This window comes from Schistocerca americana, chromosome 5 (genome assembly GCF_021461395.2).
Source record: "Schistocerca americana isolate TAMUIC-IGC-003095 chromosome 5, iqSchAmer2.1, whole genome shotgun sequence".
In the NCBI taxonomy this organism is placed as follows: Eukaryota; Metazoa; Arthropoda; class Insecta; order Orthoptera; family Acrididae; genus Schistocerca; species Schistocerca americana.
This window is the reverse complement of record NC_060123.1, coordinates 53,856,070-53,879,999: the sequence shown is the minus strand read 5'-3', so window position 1 is coordinate 53,879,999 and position 23,930 is coordinate 53,856,070. Positions and strand designations below refer to the sequence as shown.

The following is a 23,930-nucleotide window of genomic DNA, read 5'->3' as shown; positions in this document are numbered from 1 at the left end:
AGAGTTTATTGGATGCGGAAAGGAAGGTTAGTAATGGATGTCGTTCTGCACATTGCTGGGAACTGTAAGAGTATGAAAAATGCGCCAACAGTTTTTCATACGATCTACACTTATTTGAGCGACCAGCGTATTACAGTGGTTAGCACACTGGACTCGCATTCGGGAGGACGACGGTTCAAACCCGAGTCCGGCCATCCTGATCTGGGTTTTCCTTGATTCCCCTAAATCGCTTAAGGCAAATTCCGGGATGCTTCCTTCGAAAGGGCACGGCTGCTTTCCTTCTCCATCCTTCCCCAATCAGAGCTTGTGCTCCGTCGCTAATGGCCTTGTTGCAGATGGTACGCTAAACAGTAATCTCCTCTTCCTCCTACACTCATTTGCTAGAGAAAATATATACACAGAAATTCATTAACTCAGCGAGAGAGCGTCACAGTAATGTTCTATCATATTCAGTCACTGGAAGCCGTCTTCAGAACATGCAAGAGCAGTCTGACTCCATGGGGATTCAAGGAAACTATTAATGAGTAATTAGAGAAATTTTGGTTCGTGCAGAGCGAACCTACAGTCGTTCTTCGCGCACTGTGCACGAGAATAGAATGAGAAGAGGAAGCTGTATGGGTGGAATAGTATCGCCGATATCGATACTGACCAGCTACGTAGCGCCAGCCGTACGTAGCAGAGGATGTCCTGAGGCTGTGGAGCTAACTGTTCATGCTTATTAATAGCTGTTACAGAACGGGAATTTTCGGCAAAACTCACTGCGAAGCGCCCAGTACGTTCAGTAGTACAAACATGAATTTTAAGCCACGTAAGAGTTACGGAATGTATTCTAAAATTAATACAGCGTCGAACAGGGCGAGTAATAGCGAACAGGCGTACCACTAACTGTTGTTAAAGTGGGTGTAGTGACTTTAACGTAAGTCAACGGATAACCTCATTACTTCCTGTATGAATGAATGAATCGATTATGGTTGCAGGAGCGAGTTGCACACATTAACTACTCCTGTTAGTGAATATTGTAAAAAGTTAACTTTCCCATATGACTACAAATAGTAATGTTACGGTAGAGGCTGCAAATGGTACAGACCGTCTGAGAAAAAATGGTTGAAGAATGTACATTATTTTACCAGAAGTTAGGAACAGTGTCGTTTTCAGGGCCACTCAATCCTGTGTAAAAGATCTGCATTTTGTACAGGGTGTTTATAAATGAATATCGGGGTTTTAACGCTTTATAAAATTTATTATGTCAAACTTGGTTACAAATGATGTGTCAAATAAAAGAGCAACCCTGTTTTACAAAGAACCTTGTAAATGTGAGCACCATTTGTCACACGGCACACATCAAATCTATAGCAGAGTTCTTCCCAAGCGTTGATAAGTGTGTCTCCAGTGACTGTAGCAACAGTTGCTTCAATCCGGTTTCTTAATTCAGGGAGGTCTTCTGGCAGCAGAGGCACGTACACACGATCCTTGATGATGAAGCCCCAAAGCGAAAAAAATCGCATGGCGTTAGGTAGGGTGAACGCGGAGGCCATGCAAAGCAAACCCTGTCATGGGGCCCCTTGCGGCCTATCCAGTGTAGATCATCTGTCTAGCGGACTGCGGTGGGGACATTGAGCGCTGCGCATGCGCACTGCTTCCAAATACAACTGTTTTATTTGCTCTTTCATTTGACATATCATTTATAACTGAAAGTTTAATGTAATAAATATTATAAAGCGTTTAAACCCCGATATTCATTTATAAACACCCTGTAGTTCAGCTCTAAGTGCTAGATGCAGTGTGGATGCTGAAGAATCGACGAACGGCAAGATATGTGTGAATTATATATAAAAGCAAATGTCCAAAACGTCATTAAAGGCAAAAGGACTCTGGTTATGGTGAAGTACCTTGTGTAATACAATATTTGCAGGTAAGCTGTTCTCACTGGCCACATCCTTTTCCATAGCTGTAGTATATGCGGATATAGGCTGTGAACCGTAACGCACAAATGGACAATGGATACTGATCGTGAAGTATGCAGAGCTAAATATAGCAAGCACCTACCCCGCCCCCCCCCCCCCCCCCCCCCCCCCCCCGCCCTCAAGCCACATACAAAGGTGCGGGGAGGGGAGGGCGAATGGTGCTTGTTGTCTTGCACAGATTCTCAGCCACATGTCGTGTGTGATAACGTACGCCCAGCTGCCGTGCACACAGTGCCCTGTGAGAAAAGATCGCGCTTCTCTTTACCACATGCGCGTGGGCTGTGAAGTGGGAAAGCGTTTCGTGAGAGATGTGCAGGTAGCGCAGCCGGGCGTGGCTGGGAGTTAAAGAGCTTATTGTCCCTCGGGGGACGAAATTGTGGGTTCTCCCTCCAGCGGCCCTGCGGCCAGATGGTGGGGAAAAGCACCCTCCGCGATATCTTAATGTCAGACATTAGTTTTGTCATTGAATCGCCCCATCACTTATCTGGGACATTCCAATGGCGCGCTATAAGTTACAGGTGACAGTAAAATTCCTTGGGCTCTTCCGTCTTGGATTCCGTTGTCAAGGATCGTTACGAGAGGACAGTTGGACGCGTTCACTTACGGTTCACTTCAATAATCGCGTACGGTAAGGTATTCCACAGAGTGTTGGCTCTGATGTATTGACAGAGCTGGAGAATATTCATGTACCGAGAAATAGTCCCTTCCTTGTTGTGCGTGAAAAGTTAAATCTAGGACTAATCAGTCTTCCTACATTACCAGAAAATTATGAAAGCAGCAGTAGTCTAATTGAAATTAAATTCGATTCGTTTCTAAAGATGAGAAAATAATTGTAGGCTTACCTCCTCAGATGATGCATGTTTTTATTCTGCTTCCCGTTTGCAAGGATGTCGAACGGCTCCTTCAAATCCCCTTGGACATTTTATATCAACTTGGAGAGAGAACTCACGTATACAGCAGCTATCCTGTGCTTCTTAGACATCGGTAAAGCCTTTGACATTGTCGACTTCGACATTTTACTTGCTAAATTTTGCAACCTAAATTTCTCGCCAAATGCAGTCCAATGGTTTGGCTCATACCTGACGTGTCGTTAGCAGTGCGTCATGTCCGGCTCCATTAAGTCGCAATGGAGGAAGCTGGTATCAGGTACCCCCAGGGTTCGGTATTACATCCTATAACCTCTTCATTGTACGTAAATTATACGACCTGCAGTTGTATCTCAATGCTGAAGGCAGCTATCGAGAATCCCAATACCGACGTATGTGCACTATCAAAATGGGCACAGGATATAGGGTTTAAAGCTCAACCCATTCAAAACCCTATCGGTCCTGGTTGGTCATTCGATGCTCAGTAGCCCGAAATATCGGGCATCCCTACCATCTTTAACCCGAAGTGGGACAAATATCAACTTCCCTCCTTCAGCAGTGTGTCCAGGAGCAGTAGTAAATGAACATCTAAATTGGACTGAGCACATTACTACAGTGTGAAAGACATCTCGCCACACACTGTAAAAATATAAAAATTTCTCCCCTCTAGACCTGGAAAAAAACTTGTGCAAACACTTAGTCTTCCAGTTTCTAATTACAGCGATGTTATCGTGCAAGGTCTTTCCTCAGGTAAGTTCCGGCGGCTGGAAGTGGTTGTGAACGTCTGTGTTCGGCATATCTGTGATGCTAGAATCTCTGATCATATTTCAACATCATATGCACAGCTATCCTGGCTAGATGCAGACATGCGAAGAGATTTTCAATACCCTCTGTCTTCTCTTTTGACTTAACAATGAACTCGTATTTCCCATTGACCTTAACGCTCTTGGCCGAACAACATGGCAGAAACACCCCTTCCCATCTGAGCAAAATCCTTCCTGTCCCACTGCATCATTTATCCACTTCATCGAAGTCCTTCTCGGTAACATGAACCTGAGTCTGGAATAGCCTTCCGCATTTTATTACAGAACAGATTAATATCTACAGCTTCAGAAGACATTTAATGACATATCTACTTAAGGAACAAAAAGGATTACCATTGTCTCTGTACGCACTAGTTACCCTTCACTTTCGTCTTTCCAATCAGGTCTCCCTCATTTCCCAATATTACTAACTTAAATGCCCTTTCACCAGAACTCGTATCAGAAAACATCAATTTTGTATGCCTATGAATTGTTTTACATCTGCCGGCCGCAGTGGCCTAGCGTTTCTAGGCGCTTCAGTCCGGAACCGCGCTGCTTCTGCGGGCGCAGATTCGAATCCTGCCCCGGGCATGGATGTGTGTGCTGTCCTCAGGTTAGTTAGGTTTAAGTAGTTCTAAGTCTAGGGGACTGATGATCTCAGATGTTAAGTCCCATAGTGCTTAGAGCCATTTGAATATGAACCTTTTACATCTGTTACCATCATTGTTGTTATTAGTGCCTTTGTTATTATTATTAATATTATCATTATTATTATTATCATCAATAAAATCACTGTTAATTGCAACAGCTGCAGCACCAAGTACTGCTAGTATTAACTTCATTACTGCATAACAAGTATTATTTAGTCACATCCCCACATCAGACCCATCATTTTAATACTATTTGCCATTTAAAACTGTTATTTCTTTGATGATTATGTCAAAAAGGTACTGTATGTGTTAAACTCGGATCCGAGGTAAGAGATCAGATAAGGTTAAATAAAAAAAATCGAAGTCGCTGGCGACCGAACGTTAAAAGCGACTGGTTCGTATAAAGTCGCACCTTAGCACATATGTAGCTCAGAAATGTCCGTAAGTAATTTCCTTAGCGACTCTTGGCTGCAGACAATTCCTTCGCAGTGTGTGTACCAGCAAACATGTTTTCCTCATGCTTATCATTTCCTGTAGTTATCTTTCCTCGTATGTTCTAAAAATTAATTCATCGTCCGGTGAATCCACATTACTGTCCGCATTTTCTCTTAAAATTATCGAGGGAATTTACCATGTTATTAGTGAGTGTTTCGCTAATGTATAATACTATTCTAGACAGTAAAATAGCGAAACTGTTTCTTCAGTGTATTAAAAATCTTTTTGCTGTAGACACAAACTTTTCAGCTTTTAAGAGCTTTGCTACCCACAGATGTTCTACCTATTTCCCCCACATAATTTCCATTTTCTGTCTTCAAACCTTGTAGGTACGTCACAGGTTTTACTTGTCCCAAGGTCTTATTTTCCAATGATACTTAGACAGAACTTGCGCTATCTGAACTGAAGAAAGAAACTCTGGTTCAGCAAGCGGGTTGTACAGGACAAGTTTTGTGTGTGTGTGTGTGTGTGTGTGTGTGTGTGTGTGTGTGTGTGTGTGTGTTTGAGGAGGTGGGGGAGGCGAGAGCCGTAATGTAAGACGTCGACCCAACAGAGGAGAACACAAATCTTCATTCGCTGCTCCAGTAGATGGCCGCGGGGAATTTATGAGAAGGGAGGCATTGTGGGCACTCTGGAGGGAGAATAGAATCGAAATTGCATTCCCTTCGCCTGCCGGCCGGTGCGACTATGTGGGTGTGGGATCCCCGCAGGTAGTCCGCCGGGGCTTAGCCCGCTTATCCCACAAAAGGCCCGGGGGATGAGGCGCGGCTGGCTGCTCTTATGAAGGGAAGGGCTGAGGAGTGGAGAGGAGCAGGTGGCCGAGAGGGACGCGGCTTTGTGTCGCCACGGCCCCGGCTGTGACGTGACGAGGCTGTTGTACGGGGAGCACACCGCAAGGGTGCTCTGGCAGGGGCAGCCCGCATCTGCTGCAGGGGGAAAATTGCGTGAATTTTTACAGGCTTCGTCGGCTCGCACGAACTCTGCAAAGCCCGTACTCAGCAACTGGCCCTGCTTTGTCAGTATCCGAACCCCGCAACTAAGAACATACCATTGATTTTCTCTTGGCCATATCTCGTCAGTAAGCTGTATTGTAGTACTGCGGAATAATATCACATTCTAATTACGAAATTGAAAAAAAAGTGAGAATAGTTATCTTAGAGAGCAAAGCATCTTTGGCCAAGAAAAACCGTTAGGCAACGTTAAATATTGCAAATTCTTTGAAAGCTTCAGGCAAGTACACTCCGTAGGGAAAAACTGGTCGTATACAGTATGCATCAAGATCAGGAGCAAGACTTAAATGTAAGACCAAGAAAGAAGTGCTGGGCTCGGTAAGTGCGTCAAACCAGACTGCACGCAGCCTCTCTTAGCTGTTCAGCCTGCATCTCGAAGAAACAACGAAGGAAATTAAAGGTTTCGAAGTGGGATTAAAATTCTGGATGCAATTAGTGACAGGGTTCGCTGATGACATTGCTATCCTCTGTGAGAGATGTACAGGAATTGTCTACTGAGTACAGAATGTTGACTGACAGTATATGGAAGAAAGATAAAGTATTTAGGACGAGCAGAAACGACGTTGGGTAAAAACTTGGCATCAATATTGTGGGCTGAGCAGAAGAGGCATTGGGAGAGTTATGCCTTAACAGCAAAATCGACATAAGTGTCCAAGGAATAGAAAAGCAACTGGAATCACTCAATAGAGGAAAGTCCACTGGACCTGACGGGATACCAATTCGATTCTACACAGAGTACGCGAAAGAACTTGCCCCCCTTCTAACAGCCGTGTACCGCAAGACTCTAGAGGAACGGAGGGTTCCAAATGATTGGAAAAGAGCACAGGTAGTCCCAGTCTTCAAGAAGGGTCGTCGAGCAGATGTGCAAAACTATAGACCTATATCTCTGACGTCGATCTGTTGTAGAATTTTAGAACATGTTTTTTGCTCGAATATCATGTCGTTTTTGGAAACCCAGAATCTACTATGTAGGAATCAACATGGATTCCGGAAACAGCGATCGTGTGAGACCCAACTCGCTTTATTTGTTCATGAGACCCAGAAAATATTAGATACAGGCTCCCAGGTAGATGCTATCTTTCCTGACTTCCGGAAGGCGTTCGATACAGTTCCGCACTGTCGCCTGATAAACAAAGTAAGAGCCTACGGAATATCAGACCAGCTGTGTGGCTGGATTGAAGAGTTTTTAGCAAACAGAACACAGCATGTTGTTATCAATGGAGAGACGTCTACAGACGTTAAAGTAACCTCTGGCGTGCCACAGGGGAGTGTTATGGGACCATTGCTTTTCACAATATATGTAAATGACCTAGTAGATAGTGTCGGAAGTTCCATGCGGCTTTTCGCGGATGATGCTGTAGTATACAGAGAAGTTGCAGCATTAGAAAATTGTAGCGAAATGCAGGAAGATCTGCAGCGGATAGGCACTTGGTGCAGGGAGTGGCAACTGACCCTTAACATAGGCAAATGTAATGTATTGAAAATACATAGAAAGAAGGATCCTTTATTGTATGATTATATGATAGCGGAACAAACACTGGTAGCAGTTACTTCCGTAAAATATCTGGGAGTATGCGTGCGGAACGATTCGAAGTGGAATGATCATATAAAATTAATTGTTGGTAAGGCGGGTACCAGGTTGAGATTCATTGGGAGAGCGCTTAGAAAATGTAGTCCATCAACAAAGGAGGTGGCTTACAAAACACTCGTACGACCTATACTTGAGTATTGCTCATCAGTGTGGGATCCGTACCAGAACGGGTGGACGGAGGAGATAGAGAAGATCCAAAGAAGAGCGGCGCGTTTCGTCACAGGGTTATTTGGTAACCGTGATAGCGTTACGGAGATGTTTAATAAACTCAAGTGGCAGACTCTGCAAGAGAGGCGCTCTGCATCGCGGTGTAGATTGCTCGCCAGGTTTCGAGAGGGTGCGTTTCTGGATGAGGTATCGAATATATTGCTTCCCCCTACTTATACTTCCCGAGGAGATCACGAATGTAAAATTAGAGAGATTCGAGCGCGCACGGAGGCTTTCAGACAGTCGTTCTTCCCGCGAACCATACGCGACTGGAACAGGAAAGGGAGGTAATGACAGTGGCATGTAAAGTGCCCTCCGCCACACACCGTTGGGTGGCTTGCGGAGTATAAATGTAGATGTAGAAAATAACGCGCACACACACGGAGCAAGGATACAAGGCGCGGACTAAAGACCGATTCACACTAGGCGTCAACGGACCGTCACATCACGTCACGCGAGCGTGTATGCGCACTGGACGTCACGTCACGCCGATTCGCTTAGCCCAGTACTGAACGTTGAAAGTGACGTTGTGAGTTACCAACAGCGATACAAAAAGTCGGTGTATAGTATCAGAAACGAGAAACTAACAGTGGTAAAGTTTATTCATGGCCCAAGCGAAGTTCGTAACGGATCTTCTTGAACAGTTTTGTACGATAAAGTACTGAGAAGTGAAACATCATTTCCGAACGTAGGCATTTGTTTGCCGGCGAAAATTTATACATACAAACACATCAAACGATATTATAACGGAAAAATAGAGCCCGTTTACTTTACTCATTATGCTTTTTTTCTTACTTAGTAAATAACGGTAGAAACAACTGTGCTTTCTCCTTCAATAGAGCAGACTTCGCCACACAACAAAACTATTTAATGAAAATCGCTACGACGACTACGTTATCATTCATACAAGAGGCGTCAGCTTTATTGTTGTAAAACTTGAATCGTTTTTAGTTTTCTGCGTATGGTCTCGCTTATGGAGAAACACTGAATGGTAAAAATATCAAAGTCGTCATTGACCATTTGCAGTTTGCGAAATGAAGCAAAAATAAAATAAAATAAAGATTAAGAATACACACAGACACAAAATCCACTACTACATCATTAGTGAGCGTCGCGAAAACAGTAGGTTAGCTTACGACGAGATAGTCCTCCCTTCCTGCACCACCACCACCACCACCACCACCACCACCACCACCACCACCGTCGTGTCACCTTTAAAACTTTCTTCCCGAGAAACCTTGACGGTGACATGAGGTGACGTTTCGTGCCTTTGACGGCCAGCGTGAATGACGCCATTTGAAATTCGTTGTGGAATGTTTGGACGTGATGGCTAGCATGAATTGGCCTTAACTCTAACAAAGAGAGCAATTCTCATCAAAATAAGTCAACTAGTCATTTATGGGCCTTAGCTTGAGTGAGAGAAGTCTGATAATGTACGTCCAATTGTATAGAAGTGTCGTCACCGACTGTGGAAAACCGGAGAGGAAGAGATTCAGAAGGTCTCATGCATCGAGTCAGAGAACCTCAGTGAAGATTAGTTGGGCTGCTAAGAGAAGCCAAGAGGTTATAAGAATCGGCTAAGAATGAAATTTTTTAAAAACACCATTTAAAAGAAAGGACCTCTGTTAACCGCATTAAGTAATTTCCATGATACTAGACGGAGCCGTAGCGAGAAAAATTGTAACGGACGAGTGAGTTGGCTCAAATGGCTCTGATGGGACTTAACGACTGAGGTCATCAGTCCCCTACAACTTAGAACTACTTAAACCTACCTAACCTAAGGACATCACACACACCCATGCCCGAGGCAAGGTTCGAACCTGCGACCGTAGCGGTCGCGCGGTTCCAGACTGTAGCGCCCAGAACCGCCCGGCCACTCCGGCCGGCGGAAGAGAGAGGGTTGAATATACAAAACAAATAACTGAGGGCGTTGGTAGTTGGCACAGGAGAGGAAGTTGCGCGGGCTGCCTCGAATCAGCCGGAAGACACTCGCGTCGCTACTTCCCTGTCCCCAACCCGAACATAAAAAAAGCTGGAAATTTACAATATTAAAAAATATGTCGTCTCAATCACTTGTTTATAGTGTAAAACACTAATATTGACGCGTTTCGGAAGTCAAGGTTCTATCATCAGAATAATAAAAAGTAAAATAACCTGTTAAAACTCGCTAAAATGGAGCATGCACCAGGCACAATAAACCAGGCCACATAGTCGTCAAAATATAAAAAACTCTAAAATGGTGTCGCCTATGGTGTTCAACATCTAACCACATGGCTCTCTCCTCTATCGTCGTAATCCGCCCGTGCGTCTTCGTTGATACCACACATCACGTAGCCAAACACGACACTGAAACGCGAGTGAGCTCACGCGCAAGTAAACAAGGAAGCCACAGAGATAGATGTCTATACAAACAGATAACGTATGCATGTTCCAAGGACCTCATGAAATGATGGTATCCTGCCAATTGCTAAAAATGTAGTTACTAAAAGAAACCAGTGAAATGTTTGAAAAATTTATTTGTATCACCAGTTAGCTGTTCATTCAGTGTGTTCTGATTATCCACGCTATGTATCGTAATTTCCAGCTGTTCTAGTAGATCCAGCTTTTTGCCTTTGTCCTGTCCATGTAAAATAACGAGATCCTGATCTATTCCCAACATGGGGTGTCCCGTTTCCCAAATATCTTAGTGTTTTACACTATAAACAAGCGGTTGAGCCGATATATTTTTTAACATTGACATTCACAACCTCGACGTCTCATCCAGTATGGATAAAATCAAAGCTGGAAATTTACGTTAAACTTTATTAAGAGACGTGACTTTGGAGTGAGATAGAAATCAAATTTGAGACTAAAGGAGGCTCGTACGGCAGACGTGTGTGATTTGGAATGTATTTTGACGCAGTCCCGTTGGAAGCCCTGGTCTGTCTGTTAAACGGCGCGCGGTCGCAATGAGCCATCCGGATGCTTGTCGCGGCCGCCCCCGGCGCTAGTATTGCCGTCACGTGGGTCCAGCCTGGCTCTGATGACCTCTCCCATTCCAGCGGCGTGGAGGCGACAGCTAATTCCCCCCGTGACTCGTTTCGCAATACCGCACCTCGCTTCCTTCTTCCCGTTCTGCTCGCAACAAGCAGTGCATGCCGACAACGCTTTTAGCTCGGAGCGTGGAAGTACTGGCAAAATCTTGGATTTGCAGTAACGCAGTCCTCAACCCAGAAGGTTGGTTTCTACGACGATCGGTGTAGTACCTGCCTTTTTCTCGGTCTTATTCCTGGCCGGCTACGTGCAGGGGGACAGTGTGTTATCGCTTATCATTACCGCGTGGCACCGGCTATTCTGTTCACGAAAGGTGGTCCTGGATGGGAGTGACATGTGCGAAAGGGTGACATGTGCGAAAGGGTGGCATGTGCGAAAAGGTGGCATGTGCGAAAGGGTGGCATGTGCGAAAGGGTGGCATGTGCGAAAGGGTGGCATGTGCGAAAGGGTGGCATGTGCGAAAGGGTGGCATGTGCGAAAGGGTGGCATGTGCGAAAGGGTGGCATGTGCGAAAGGGTGGCATCTTGAATTTCTCTCCATGGTTTTGGAGCCGCACTAATTTCGGATTGTTTCGTGTGGAAAAGATGCAAACGACGGTAAACTGTGACGACGTTACTTGTTTCTGTCATTTTCTCACATTGCACCCCAAGTTAAATGCTTGTCATATCTCGTGTCGACAGATGTGGAGGTTTAATCGGAAACAAGTGTTAATTCTCCTTTATAGTTGCTCACAACCATTTACAACACAAACGAGCGATTCCTCCATTGTTTTCACCTTTTCTCTGGAAACCTTTGTGTACATAAAAAACCACAAGTCATGAGCACATTGGAGTGACCAAAATGGCTTATATTGCGGTCGTCATGAAAATGACATAATTTGTATTATGTTCACCCCTACGTAACAGTCCCCGCTACGCCTGTTCCCATTTTCTTCCGAAACATATGCGGGGTGACTCATTTCAGAATGTTTTTGAAAATATCTGGAAAACCGGAGATCAGGTTAGTAAAAAGGTTGTTCTAAAAGATAAGAGGCATGCAGTGACATCAAATTCGACCCCCTGTCCCAACCTCAGCGGGCGGAACGGGAAATCAACTTTGAAATTTTACATTATAACCTCCATTTCTTATTGCGGGTTAGGATTCTCCGGGAAGAAACTCGTAACTTTTGTAGTTAACTTTTTGTTTAGTTATATGGTAAATGGCGCTGGAATGGACAAAAATCAAAAAGGGTTAAAAAACACTGAAATATGATAGTATCTCAAGAAACACGCATTAGAATAAGGTGTCAGGTGATTAGAAAAGCAGTTATTCAAATTTTACGGATCGTGGTCAACTGAATCGGCACAATACATATTGGTGGTCAGTGGAGAATCGCCATTGAGTAAGGAAAGTCGAGCATCCTCTGTGAAAGAAATTACACCAGTAATGTGGACAAAGTAATATATTATGACCAATTGACATCACAACAGCTGAGAAGAGTGCTCCACCTACCATCTTCGTAGGATGCCATGGGTCTGATGGTCATGTGATATGACCGAACCGGTCACCTATGTTCCTGTAACATACATGGTGTGATAGACTGAATTTTAAAAAGAAATTTTTTTAAATATATTATGTTCTGCAGAATCAAGTGTTTTTTGTTTTAGAAAACAGACTTCTCATTAAAGATTTCAGAATAACTGCGTTCCTAACCTCCTGGGATCCAAATCTGATGTATATTTCTTGGTTATTTTTTTGGTTTTTATCGATTAGTGCCATCTGTCGCACAGTGAGAAATGTTAATGCAAAAGAAGTTACGAAATTTTCCCCGAAGAATCTGAATTTTTGTTCTCCTCAGCAGTGTCCTAACAACCGATCCAAATCCTTTTCTTTAACTGGAATGAACCACAAATTTCTTTTTTACTACAGTTCGATTGACTGCTTGCATGGTTGACTGCTTGCATGGTTCACTCTGCTCATCTAATCTTCAGCACTCTTCTGTAACACCGCATTTCAAAAGCTACTGTTCTTCTCTCGCGTGAACTGTTCGTCGTACAAGACAACGCTTCAGATAAGTTCCTGTGGAAAAGAGACTAGCACTAAAAATAGCTAATGTTAGTACGAAGTACTCTCCGCCACGCACTCACAGTGGCTAGCGGAATTTGTATGTAGATGCAGATTTTATTCCATTTGTTTTTGTATTACCACGTCGGTAACACACAACAGCGATCTTGTTTGCTGTCTGACTACTTGGCTGTGTTACCTCTGATAAATAATCAGCAAGGCGTTTTCGACTTTTTATCAGCCGATAAGGATGGTCATTGTATAAGAGAATTATCAGCCTCGCAGAAATTGACAGTCGCTCTTCTTCATTTATAGGATACCTGTTAGAAGAGCAAAACATTCCCATTGCCTTCACACACACATAAACCAACTCTTTCAACCTCACTCTTTGCAGAAGCCTTCACGATGAGCGTGGCAGGTATTTCCGTGAGTATCCACAAGGAGAGTTTATGTGCGCCCAAGCGGACGCTTTGCGTCGAAACGGAGGCGTCTGAGAAAGCGAAATTGATAGAGCAGTGAAATAAAAAATCAGGAGCGAACATACTCTTCTAGGTAAATGGTTCCATTGTAGAATGCATATATTGAAAGGACATATTAGGGCTGCCAAGATCAGTGCAGATATTTCCCGCACCTGCGACTTACCGTACTCTGTAATCGCACAGCAGCAACGAATTCCATATTGAGTTGACTTTGAGCTTCAGAATGACAGCTCGTTCAACAAGTCACCGACGGCGTCGACAGTACTAATGACGACGACGTCGATGGGGCGGTGAACTCTTTAATCTTTTTCTTCTGTTTCTCCGTACCACGCCAGAGGTATCATTTGGTAACTCGCGCACCCCAGCAGTCGCTCTCCCCTTTTGCCCGCCTCGGCCTTTTTATTGCACCCGTATCGGACCAGGAGGAGGAGAATCCTCGGAGGAAGGAAGGAAGGGTGGGGGAATGTGGACGCTATCTTATCCCGGCCACGGAACTCTTGTTAACGAACCGGGTCACGATCCGCCACGCTGCCACAAAAAATTGCCCGCCGAGTCCGGCCGTAGGGCAGCCACTGCGCCCCAACCTGACAGACGGGCTCTGTCACTGCGAGGCTGACTGGCCACAGTAACGGGGACCTTCTGCATTAGTTCTCACACTGCAACCAGCTCTGTTTCGTTTCGGAGTATTTACCATCATAACACTGCGTGCAGACATCGAGCGGAGCAGTCATTATATTACTGCAGTGGGTGTTGTGGACCATGTTGTATAGTAGCTAAAAGCAGAGAACCGGCGTCACATTCAGGGCTAAAACACAATTTCATGTGCTGCTAATAGGCTCTCTCCGCTCCATTTTTCCAAGAAATGTGTGACTAGTTATTTTTTTCATCTTGGGATGCAGAGTCGTTCGATATTTCTTGAAAAGCGACGTTATTTCCGCCGAGGATGTTTCTTCATACAACAGTGTTTATTTGAACCGCCATTTTCCAGTTCTGGAGAGTAGCCACTTTTCAGGGGATAAGTCCATGAACGTTTGTGATGAAACAGCCAAAGAACAACCTGAGCCTGTAACCGTTACGTGTGCGGAAACGATATGACACACATGATTCATGCATACATGTGCAACGATTTTGTGATGATTATTTTAGGACTAAAAATTCGTATAATACAGGGTGAATTATAAAGATTCATCCGATTTAACACGACTATATCTTTTGCAAAATTGAATATTGAATCTTGGGGTACATTTTAACTTGAGCATACGACCAGAAAGTTCTTGTTTTCGAAAGAACAATCAGATTTTACGAGGGCCTCTTTCACACACATGAGCATACAACCTCGGGGTATGTGCAGTTACATTCAGGACCAAAGTTTTCATTTACGTTTAAGTGTGCCCTCCACCTGACTCTTGGCAAACAACCCATACTTTCGCATTTGTCCAGTGCTACTGCATTTATTGCTGGTGCTGTGCGGCGTGGCAGTTCAATCAAAATTATTGTAAATGCAGGCCCGTAGACGGTCATAAACGCCTACGAATACAGAAAACAGACACACTGCAATCTGTGATCCGTACGTCCCTTGTGACCTATCAAGTCATTCAGTACCTTACTCATGACGAAAATGGTTCCAAACAGAACTGCCTCTGTTGAAATGGAGGGCACCTGCTGTTGATGCCTTATCGCCGTATCGACTAGATTCGCATTGACTAATGAAAGAGCGAGCGAGCTAACGTGAACTTCTACTTTTGAGGCGTAAGTTTTGAGGCATAAGTTACTCGTAAAATCCACTCTAAGTTCCTCTTAATCCTTGCAAAAGATACAGTGCTCTGATATAAACCTTAAAAAAGAAAAAAAAAGTGTTGTGAGAACCATTATATTACCTTGGCGCATAAGTTCGTAGCGTTTTTGTTTTGCAGTTTGATATTCCAGTATCTATGGGTTCATTTATCGATTGTCATGTTTTATTTCAAGTCAGTGTTGCTGTTTGAGTTCATATATTGCCATTTTGTCAATTGGAGATCATGGAGCCGTGGACGCTAGAAAATGGGGTGCCAAGTGGAGAAATCAGAACATATCTTCTATTTGAGTTCTATGGGGAAGTGACAGTAGCAGACGCAGTCATAAACATTTGCGCTGTGTATAGAGAAAATGCCATTGGGCAGAGCACGGCAAGAAAATGGTCTGCCGCGCGGGATTAGCCGAGCGGTCTAGGGCGCTGCAGTCGTGGACTGTGCGGCTGATCTCGGCGGTGGTTCGAGTCCTCCCTCGAACATGGGTGTGTCTGTTTGTCCCTAGGATAATTTAGGTTATCTAGTGTGTAAGTTAGGGACGGATGACCTTAGAAGTTAAGTCCCATAAGATTTCACACACATTTGAACATTTTTTGAAAAGGGTTTTCTCGTTTTACGGAGGATCATTTCGACATTGATGACCCCCCACGTCCAGGACTTCACGATTTGACGAAGATCGTTTAAATGAATTTATCCACGTCAGCGTACTCGAGAACTGACAAACATGATCAACTGTGGTCATTTCACCATCGTGGGATATTTGCATGCAGTGGGGAAGTCCAGAAATCGGGTTTACAGGTACCGCATGCTCTAACCCAAAATCATAAAAATCAGCAGGTGGCCTTATGTTCATCTCTGCTTGCTCGTCATCAATTGGCTCCTGAACAACACAGACATTGGTTCAAATGGTTCTGAGCACTATGGGACTCAACTGCTGAGGTCATTAGTCCCCTAGAACTTAGAACTAGTTAAACCTAACTAACCTAAGGACATCACAAACATCCATGCCCGAGGCAGGATTCGAACCTGCGACCGTAGCGGTCTTGCGGTTCCAGACTGCAGCGCCTTTAACCGCACGGCCACTTCGGCCGGCACAGACATTCGTATCCTGTATCGTTACTGGTGACGAAAAATGATGTCTTTATGCTAACATGAGGAAAAGAACGGAATGATCGAGCGCAAACAAAGGTGCAGCTCCCCGTACAAAGAACTGCACGCATCCAAAAAATGTTAGGCGTGTGGTGAAAGCTGCCTGTACCAAGAACTGCGCGCATCCGCAGAAGATAACGTTATGCATCTGGTGGAACAGCGAAGGTGTGATGTACAACGAATTGCTTCCCGGAGGTGTAACGATAACTGCTGACATTTATTGTCAACAACTGAGACGTCTTGCAGGCGCAATCCAAAAACAACGTCCAGGAAGACGTGAGGTGGTGATACCCTACGGGAACCCCTACATGCATTCGACTAAAAACAGTATACTGAAGTTGGCTAGGAAATAAATGTGCGCTCAGTTTATTCATCTGATCTTGCGCCCTCAAATTTTCACCTTTTCCACTCTTATCGAAAAACCTTCACGGAACTTCCTTTCTGGATGAAAATGTTCTCCCAGCTCGACTCGAGATTTCTAGAGCCATGAATCGAAAAAGTTACCCCAACATTGACAGACTTGTAGTAGTAAAGAAGATACGAGGGCAATCCCAAAAGTAAGTTCTCCTATTTTTTTATTAGTACATGGACCTGTTTATTTCTACAATGGCTTGCATCATTTTACAGCTTGAACATTTAACTATTTTTCGACATAATCACCATTTCTGTCGATGCATTTTTGTAGACGCTGTGGCAGTTTTTGTATGCCCATGTGATACCAGCTCGCCGCCAAGCTGTTCAGAAAGTTATGAACCTTTGCAGAAATAAACAGGTCTATGTACTTACAAAAATATAGGAGACCTTACTTTTGGGATTACCCTCTTATTATTGATGACTATAGTCTCTGTTATGTGTCTGTCGCGTGCATTGAACTTACTGGAAAGACGCTATGAGCTTATGCACCCAATATTGTTACCTGATATTCACATATCATTATTCAGGCACTTTCAACGATGATGTTGTGGACTTTTACAGGGTGTTAATAAAGTATTCCGTATTCCGAGTGGTGTTAGTATGGAACAAAACAAGAAACGACTGTCTAGTTAACACGAGCTATGAGCACTTGCTCATTTCCGCTATTGTGAAAAACATCACAAGTGCTTATAAATATTCGGGTATACATTCTAAAACAGGCGTTTACTGACATTTTTGGTGTTGTTTGGTCTGTACTACCACCTCTCAAAATATGGAATACTTTAACCATTCTGTCTACAGCTACGTTGCACGATAGATGGGTTCTTTAACCCTTAACTACTATGGTCATTCACAGGAACACAATTACTATGGAGGGGTCTCAGAGACCGCAATTTTCTGTTTTATATATCAAACCAGAATTTTGCTCTTAATATATAGTTTCTTGACTTCCAGTCATTCATTACACTCCTTAGGTGTGGCTTTTGTAGACATTTGATTGTCTTTCAAACACTGCGGTATTTTAAACACTTCGACAATTAAAACAAAGCGAAATCTGGAGTATATTTTTATGAGTTACGAAAATAACAGCAAATAGTTAGCTCTCTGCTCACACATAGATTTTCATCAGAGGGATTATAGTACAAATTGGCAATATAATTAGGTGGAAAAATCCGACATGACTTACGATAAATTTTGTGCGAAGTCAGCTTTCAGTTTACGACTCATCTTGCAATGTAGAGCGAATATTTCAGTCCATAAGTCTATGAATGGAGAAACTTTGCCACCATTTTACTTCTAACATTACAAGTAAAAACTAAATACTTGTTCTCGTGTGCCACTGAATCATACTTTAGTCAATTTCCACCTGCAAACACTTCACGCAGACCTTCCTGGAACACTCCAAACAAATCGAAACACCACCCTGTTGACATGGATACCTTGTTTTCCTCTTCAGTCGAGGAGGGCAAAAGGTGCACGTTTTCCGATTTTCGAATTCTTCGTTCGGTGTCTGAGGCTCATCTCGCAAGTGAAGACATCTGTCTCACATAACACACGTTGCCCAGAAGGCCCAGCTTTCCCCGCCATGGAGAAATATTAGCATGCAATAAAAACGCGGCACGCAAACACTATGGTATGTCTGTGAGACCTCTCAAGGCTAATAATTACGAAACAAAGAGCAGCAAGAATGCTAGCACGTGTAGCTTGACAGCCAATAGGAAGGTACATGGAAGAGTCCATTTGGCTTTGTAGGGGCGTGAGAAATATCTCGACACAAAAATTAGTAGCGGTCTGATGTGTGTGAAATCGTATGGGACATAACTGCTAAGGTCATCAGTCCCTAAGCTTACACACTACATAACCTAAATTATCCTAAGTACAAACACACACACACACACCCATGCCCGAGGGAGGACTCGAACCTCCGCCGGGACCACGGTCTGAGAGACGGTCGATAGTAGTTAAGGGTTGCGTGACCGGTGGCTAAAACGTGAGAGGGTGTGTCTTGTATGTGGAGGTGGTGCGGTGCTCCTCGTGGGCGAGTAGGCCGGCGCGGCGTGCGGCGCCGCCAGATGGCCGGGGGTTCCCGAGGGAGTAGACTTGGCAACGCGTCCACCGGCCGTCCGCAGCTCAGCCGGGTTGGGGTGCCGAGGGTGTCGGCAGCCGCCTCCGCCACGCACCTCCGCACTTATGTGGAACAGCCGCAGCCGCAGCCGCTACTGACTGACGCAATTATCTGCTGACAGGCCTGTCGTTAGCGCCGGCTGCGGCCACCACCCTCCCCCACACACCTCCGGCACGCGACCGTCATTTCCTCACCTGCGCCTCAGTCGAACGTATATTTTATTCGCACACGGTGATTTCTCTGGAAAGCAAACAGAGCTTCACTGGTGCGGTACCCAGTTTCATACGGTAGGTAGTACACTCCAGGTTCACGCGTATTCATGGACATTCAGAAAGCCTTCGTTATTGTTCCGCTCCACCGCTACAGAACAAAATACACTATTGGCCATTAAAATTGCTACACCATGAAGATGACGTGCGACAGACGCGAAATTTAACCGACAGGTAGATATTGCACATGATTAGCTTTTCAGAGCATTCACACAAGGCTGGTGCCGCTGGCGACACCTACAACGTGCTGACTTGAGGAAAGTTCCCTGCCGATTTCTCATACACAAACAGCAGTTGATCGGCGTTGCCTGGTGAAACGTTGTTGTGATGCCTCGTGTAAGGAGGAGAAATGCGTACCACCACGTTTCCGACTTTGATAAAGGTCGGACTGTAGCCTATCGCGATTGCGGTTTATCGTATCGCGACATTGCTGCTCGCATTGGTCGAGATCCAATGACTGATCGCAGAATACAGAATCGGTGGGTTCAGGAGGGTAATACGGAACGCCGTGCTGGATCCCAACGGCCTCGTATCACTAGCAGTCGAGATGACAGGCATCTTATCCGCATGGCTGTAACGGATCGTGCAGCCACGTCTCGATCCCTGAGTCAACAGATGCGGACGTTTGCAAGACAACAACCATCGCACGAATAGTTCGACGACGTTTGCAGCAGCATGGACTATCAGCTCGGAGACCATGGCTGCGGTTACCCTTGACGCTGCATCAGACAGGAGCGCCTTCGATGGTGTACTCAACGACGAACCTGGGTGCACGAACGGCAAAACGTCATTTTTTCGGATCCATGCAGGTTCTGTTCACAGCATCATGATGGTCGCATCCGTGCATGGCGAAATCGCGGTGAACGCACATTTGATGTGTGTATTCGTCATCGCCATTCTGGCGTATCACTCGGCGTGATGGTATGGGGTGCCATTGGGTACACGTCTCGGTCACCTCTCATTCGCATTGACGGCACTTTGAACAGTGGACGTTACATTTCAGATGTGCTACGACCCGTGGCTCTGCCCTTCATTCGATACCAGCGAAACCCTAAATTTCATTAAGATAATGCACGACCGCATGTTGCAGGTTCTGTACGGGTCTTTCTGGATACAGAAAATGTTCGACTGCTGTCCTGGCCAGCACATTATCCAGATCTTTCACGAACTGAAAACGTGTGGTCAATGGTGGCCGAGCAACTGGCTCGTCACAATACGCCATTCACTACTCTTGATGAACTGTGTTATCGTGTTGTAGCTGCATGGGCATCCAAGCGCTGTTTGACTCGATGCCCAGGCGTATCAAGGCCGCTATTACGGCCAGATATGGTTGTTCTCGCTACTGATTTCTCAGAATGTATGCACCCAGATTGCGTGATAATGGAATCACATGTCAGTTATACTATATTTGTCCAATGAACACCCGTTTATCATCTGCATTTATTCTTGGTGTAGCAATTTTAATGGCCAGCAGTGTACCTGCGTACGTAATGTCCGAATAGATATGCGACTGCCTAAACACTTCGTACCAGAGCTAAGCACATCGTGCACAATGGAGACGCATCGTCAGAAGCTAAGGTAGCGTTGTCCATTGTAGCTCGGGGTGGGGCCGTTGGTGTTCATCGCACATGGTAGGGCTGCACAGAAAGTAACGCACCGCATTTTTTCTTTGGCAATTCCTTATTGATTTTAATGAGAATTACACACACGAAACAATGTTGTTCTGTGTACACACCCAGTTTCTCCACGTAACCTCCATCCCGTTCTGTGGCCTTCGTCCAGGGCGAAACAACGGCGTGTATATCCCTTTCGGCACCAATCCTTGTCCTGGTGGACAGGACCGGCTTAAAAATTTTTTTCAAATTTGAGAACAATTGATGAACCGGAAACCGCGTTAACTGCAATACATGGAGGCTAGGGCTGCTCGTTCTTACAACAAATCATGGCCCTTCCTTTACATTCGCGACATTTGTTCTTCAGTTCTCCTTCTCACATTTGTTCTTCTGGTAGTCTTCACAGTATTAACTTCATTGTTAGGGCGATCAAACCTTGCTGAGTAGTATATGGTTGAAGATAATTTTAAGTTTCGGGTTTTAGACTTGAAATCCGTCACTGGCACTTCTTCTTTATCTATGAGAAACGTGCCAAGTTAGATCCTGGCTCGGATTTGTAGCGCACGCAGACACGTATGGTAGGATGGGCCAGTTCACAGTTAAGATCATGTGTGTCTGTACACGGTAAGTGGACGTCAGGGCTAATTCACCCTTTTTTTTAATTTCTGCCTCTCCGTCACGAAAAGAACTTTTTCTCGCTGATGATCAATGGTAGCCTAGCCCGGATAGTATAGTACTCTATTGAAGAGTTTCATCTAACATGTTTCTAGGGTGTCGAACTTCACGCTGCCAACGATATTATGGCTCTTTCGAATAAGACATAATATGTGGCTGTCTCGAATAAGACATAATGTCGTCCTAGTCCTGACATGCCTCTAACTTGAATATAAATTAGGACGATAACGATCTATCCAGAGCTTTTACTTCGTTACTGGAACGCTGTTTCCATAGCACCCGTAAACGGGTTTTCTTCTCTTTTTATGTGCCGTTGCAACTGCTGCTGGAGACGTAAAACATATCCAAGAAAATTAGCCCACACTTATGGAGACCTTGGAGCGATATGGCGCACTCGCACTGGCGAACGAACACTTCTCTCTTTCCTACTGGCGTTACCTGGGCGTAAAGGGCGAGAGAGAGAGAGAGAGAGAGAGAGAGAGAGAGAGAGAGAGAGAGAGAGAGAGAGAGAGAGAGAGAGAGAGAGAGAGAGGGGGGGGGGGGGCGGTATATTTGCACGAATGGAGTGGCGCCTACACTTGTTTGTTACGAAACTCGTAGAGCTCTCCGTGTTCGAAGCGACCTCGCGGAGCTGTAGAATCCCGCAAACGGCATCGAAGGTGGCATGCTGCGTAGCCAAGTACTGCACCTTACTGGGTCCAGGGTAGCCCTGGCGCTGTTTTATCGATGACTGGGTCGTGTCGCAGATTTGCACACCGGTCACAGCGTATGGAGGAAATGGACGGGAGACAGCATTGTATGTTGCCCCGAGCAACTTCTTGTTACACTTGGCATGTTGAATACACATGAGAGCGCAGAGGAAGATGTGGTACTCTGTAACTATTATACACGAATGAGAAAACGAAGAAAATCCTGGCTTCATCCGTACATCCAGAGAAAGAGCGTAGTAACTGCGGCAGACAGGTTCTGATATCACTGTTTTTTATAGAATAATATGTAAATGATCACCATTGTATTTACACTACCTGAAGTCTGTTTGCTTTTTTGTTGTTTTCCCGCAGTTGTCACCGTACATTTGCAGACGATAATGTCGTTTTACAAAAGAACGTGGGCACTGCTAGAACTTCAATGGAATACTCCCGGTACGATTTATTTGTCTTGTATTGTTTGCTTCCATCGACGTAACTTTTTTTTTTTCAAAAAAGTAGATGCTCATTACAGTACGAACCTGTCATTCGGACTTGTTCTCTCACTTCACAGCAAGCTTTCTCTGTCGAAGACCTCCTGCAGTAGCCCGAGAGCTTATAACTGCATAAAATGGAATTTATGGACCTAATGTTCAAAACATGCTTGTGCATTTTGAAAATAAAGCGCTACGGGGTTCGAGGAGACGACTGAACTGACATCTGATCAGAAGCATTTGGGCACCTCTGTGTAGTGCGGAATTGACCACCAGATGCCACGAAAGACGGACCCGCCAGTGTAAGTTCATACATGAAATCTGAACTAAGAAATCCATCGGGGATTTTCTCAGGTCCACTGTTTGAGAGTGAAGTCAGCTAAATCAAGATCAGGCAGACGACATGTATTGACGGACAGGGAGCGTCGATCACTGCGGAGGGCGATTGTAAAAAAAAAAAAACATGAAAATAGCTGAAGGAACAGGTTGCGATCCCCAAAGAGCTACTAGCAGACCAGCTAACACAGTGACTGTGCGTAAGGAGTTAAAAAGAATCGAGTGCAAGGTCAAGCAGCTGTTCACGACGCCACTGGACAGTGGATGAGTGGGAACGAGCGATTTGGAGCGATGAGACACACAATACCCCGTGACACTCCGCTGGAAAGTTTTGGGTTTAGAGAATCCCGGGCGAACGTCATTTGTCTTTCATGTGTAGTGCCAACGGGTGAACTACGGAGGACGTGGTGTTACGGTATGGAGACATGTTTTTCGTGGCTAAGGCGTAGTTCAGTTATTTGGCTTAGATGAAATGAAATGATTGTATGGCATTGTTGGCGGGGAGGCTCCATTCGAGGGAGTTCGGTCGCCGTATTGCAAGTCTTTTCTAGTTCACGCCACTTCAGCGAGTTGCGAGTAAATGATGATGGACACAAAACAACCAGTCCCATGGCGAGAATCGAACCTGGACCCCCTGCGTGGTAGGAGGCGGACATTTGGTTTCGATACATGCTGAATACGGAGGCTATGAAGAGATCTTACAGCACTGAGTGCTGCGTAAAGTAGAGGAACAAATTCTTAAATTCTGCAGGAGCTCTAGCTGCTTTAGTTAAAACCTATGACGTCTGCTTGTTATTACATATTGCCGATTTATTACTATAAGAAAACATAGCTCCTAAGGTAAAAGACAGAATTTAAAATTATAGTCTGTATTCGAGCCTAGAAACGCGTATTTTAGGCAAATATTGAAAAATCATAGGGCGGTTGTGTTGAGTTACTTTACGCAATGATATAAATTTCCATACTTTCATTACAAGGCCATGTAGAAGAGGAAAGCATGAGAATCCCTATGCGGTCTCAGCTGAAAAACTCGTTAAGTTAGTATAGCTTAACAGCAGCGTTCCGATACAGACCCGGCCGTCAGTATGTGACGTCAGAAGTGTGCGCGCAGGCCTGTAGTCTGTAGGTGGTGTCCAGTCGCCCGGCCCACAGAGCCCTTTCCAGCTCCAGAGGAAGTGATTCGCAAGCGACCAGTTGCCAACTCTCGCAGACTACAAGATTTGAGTTGTGCGCGAGGCGTT

At 44.9% G+C, this 23,930-nt stretch overlaps 1 protein-coding gene across 1 annotated transcript in view; it reads left to right on the top strand.

Annotated features, from left to right (window-relative positions):
* Window positions 1–23,930, top strand: part of LOC124615644 (repulsive guidance molecule B-like) — a 333,849-nt gene that overhangs the window by 23,447 nt on the left and 286,472 nt on the right. The window lies entirely within an intron of this gene.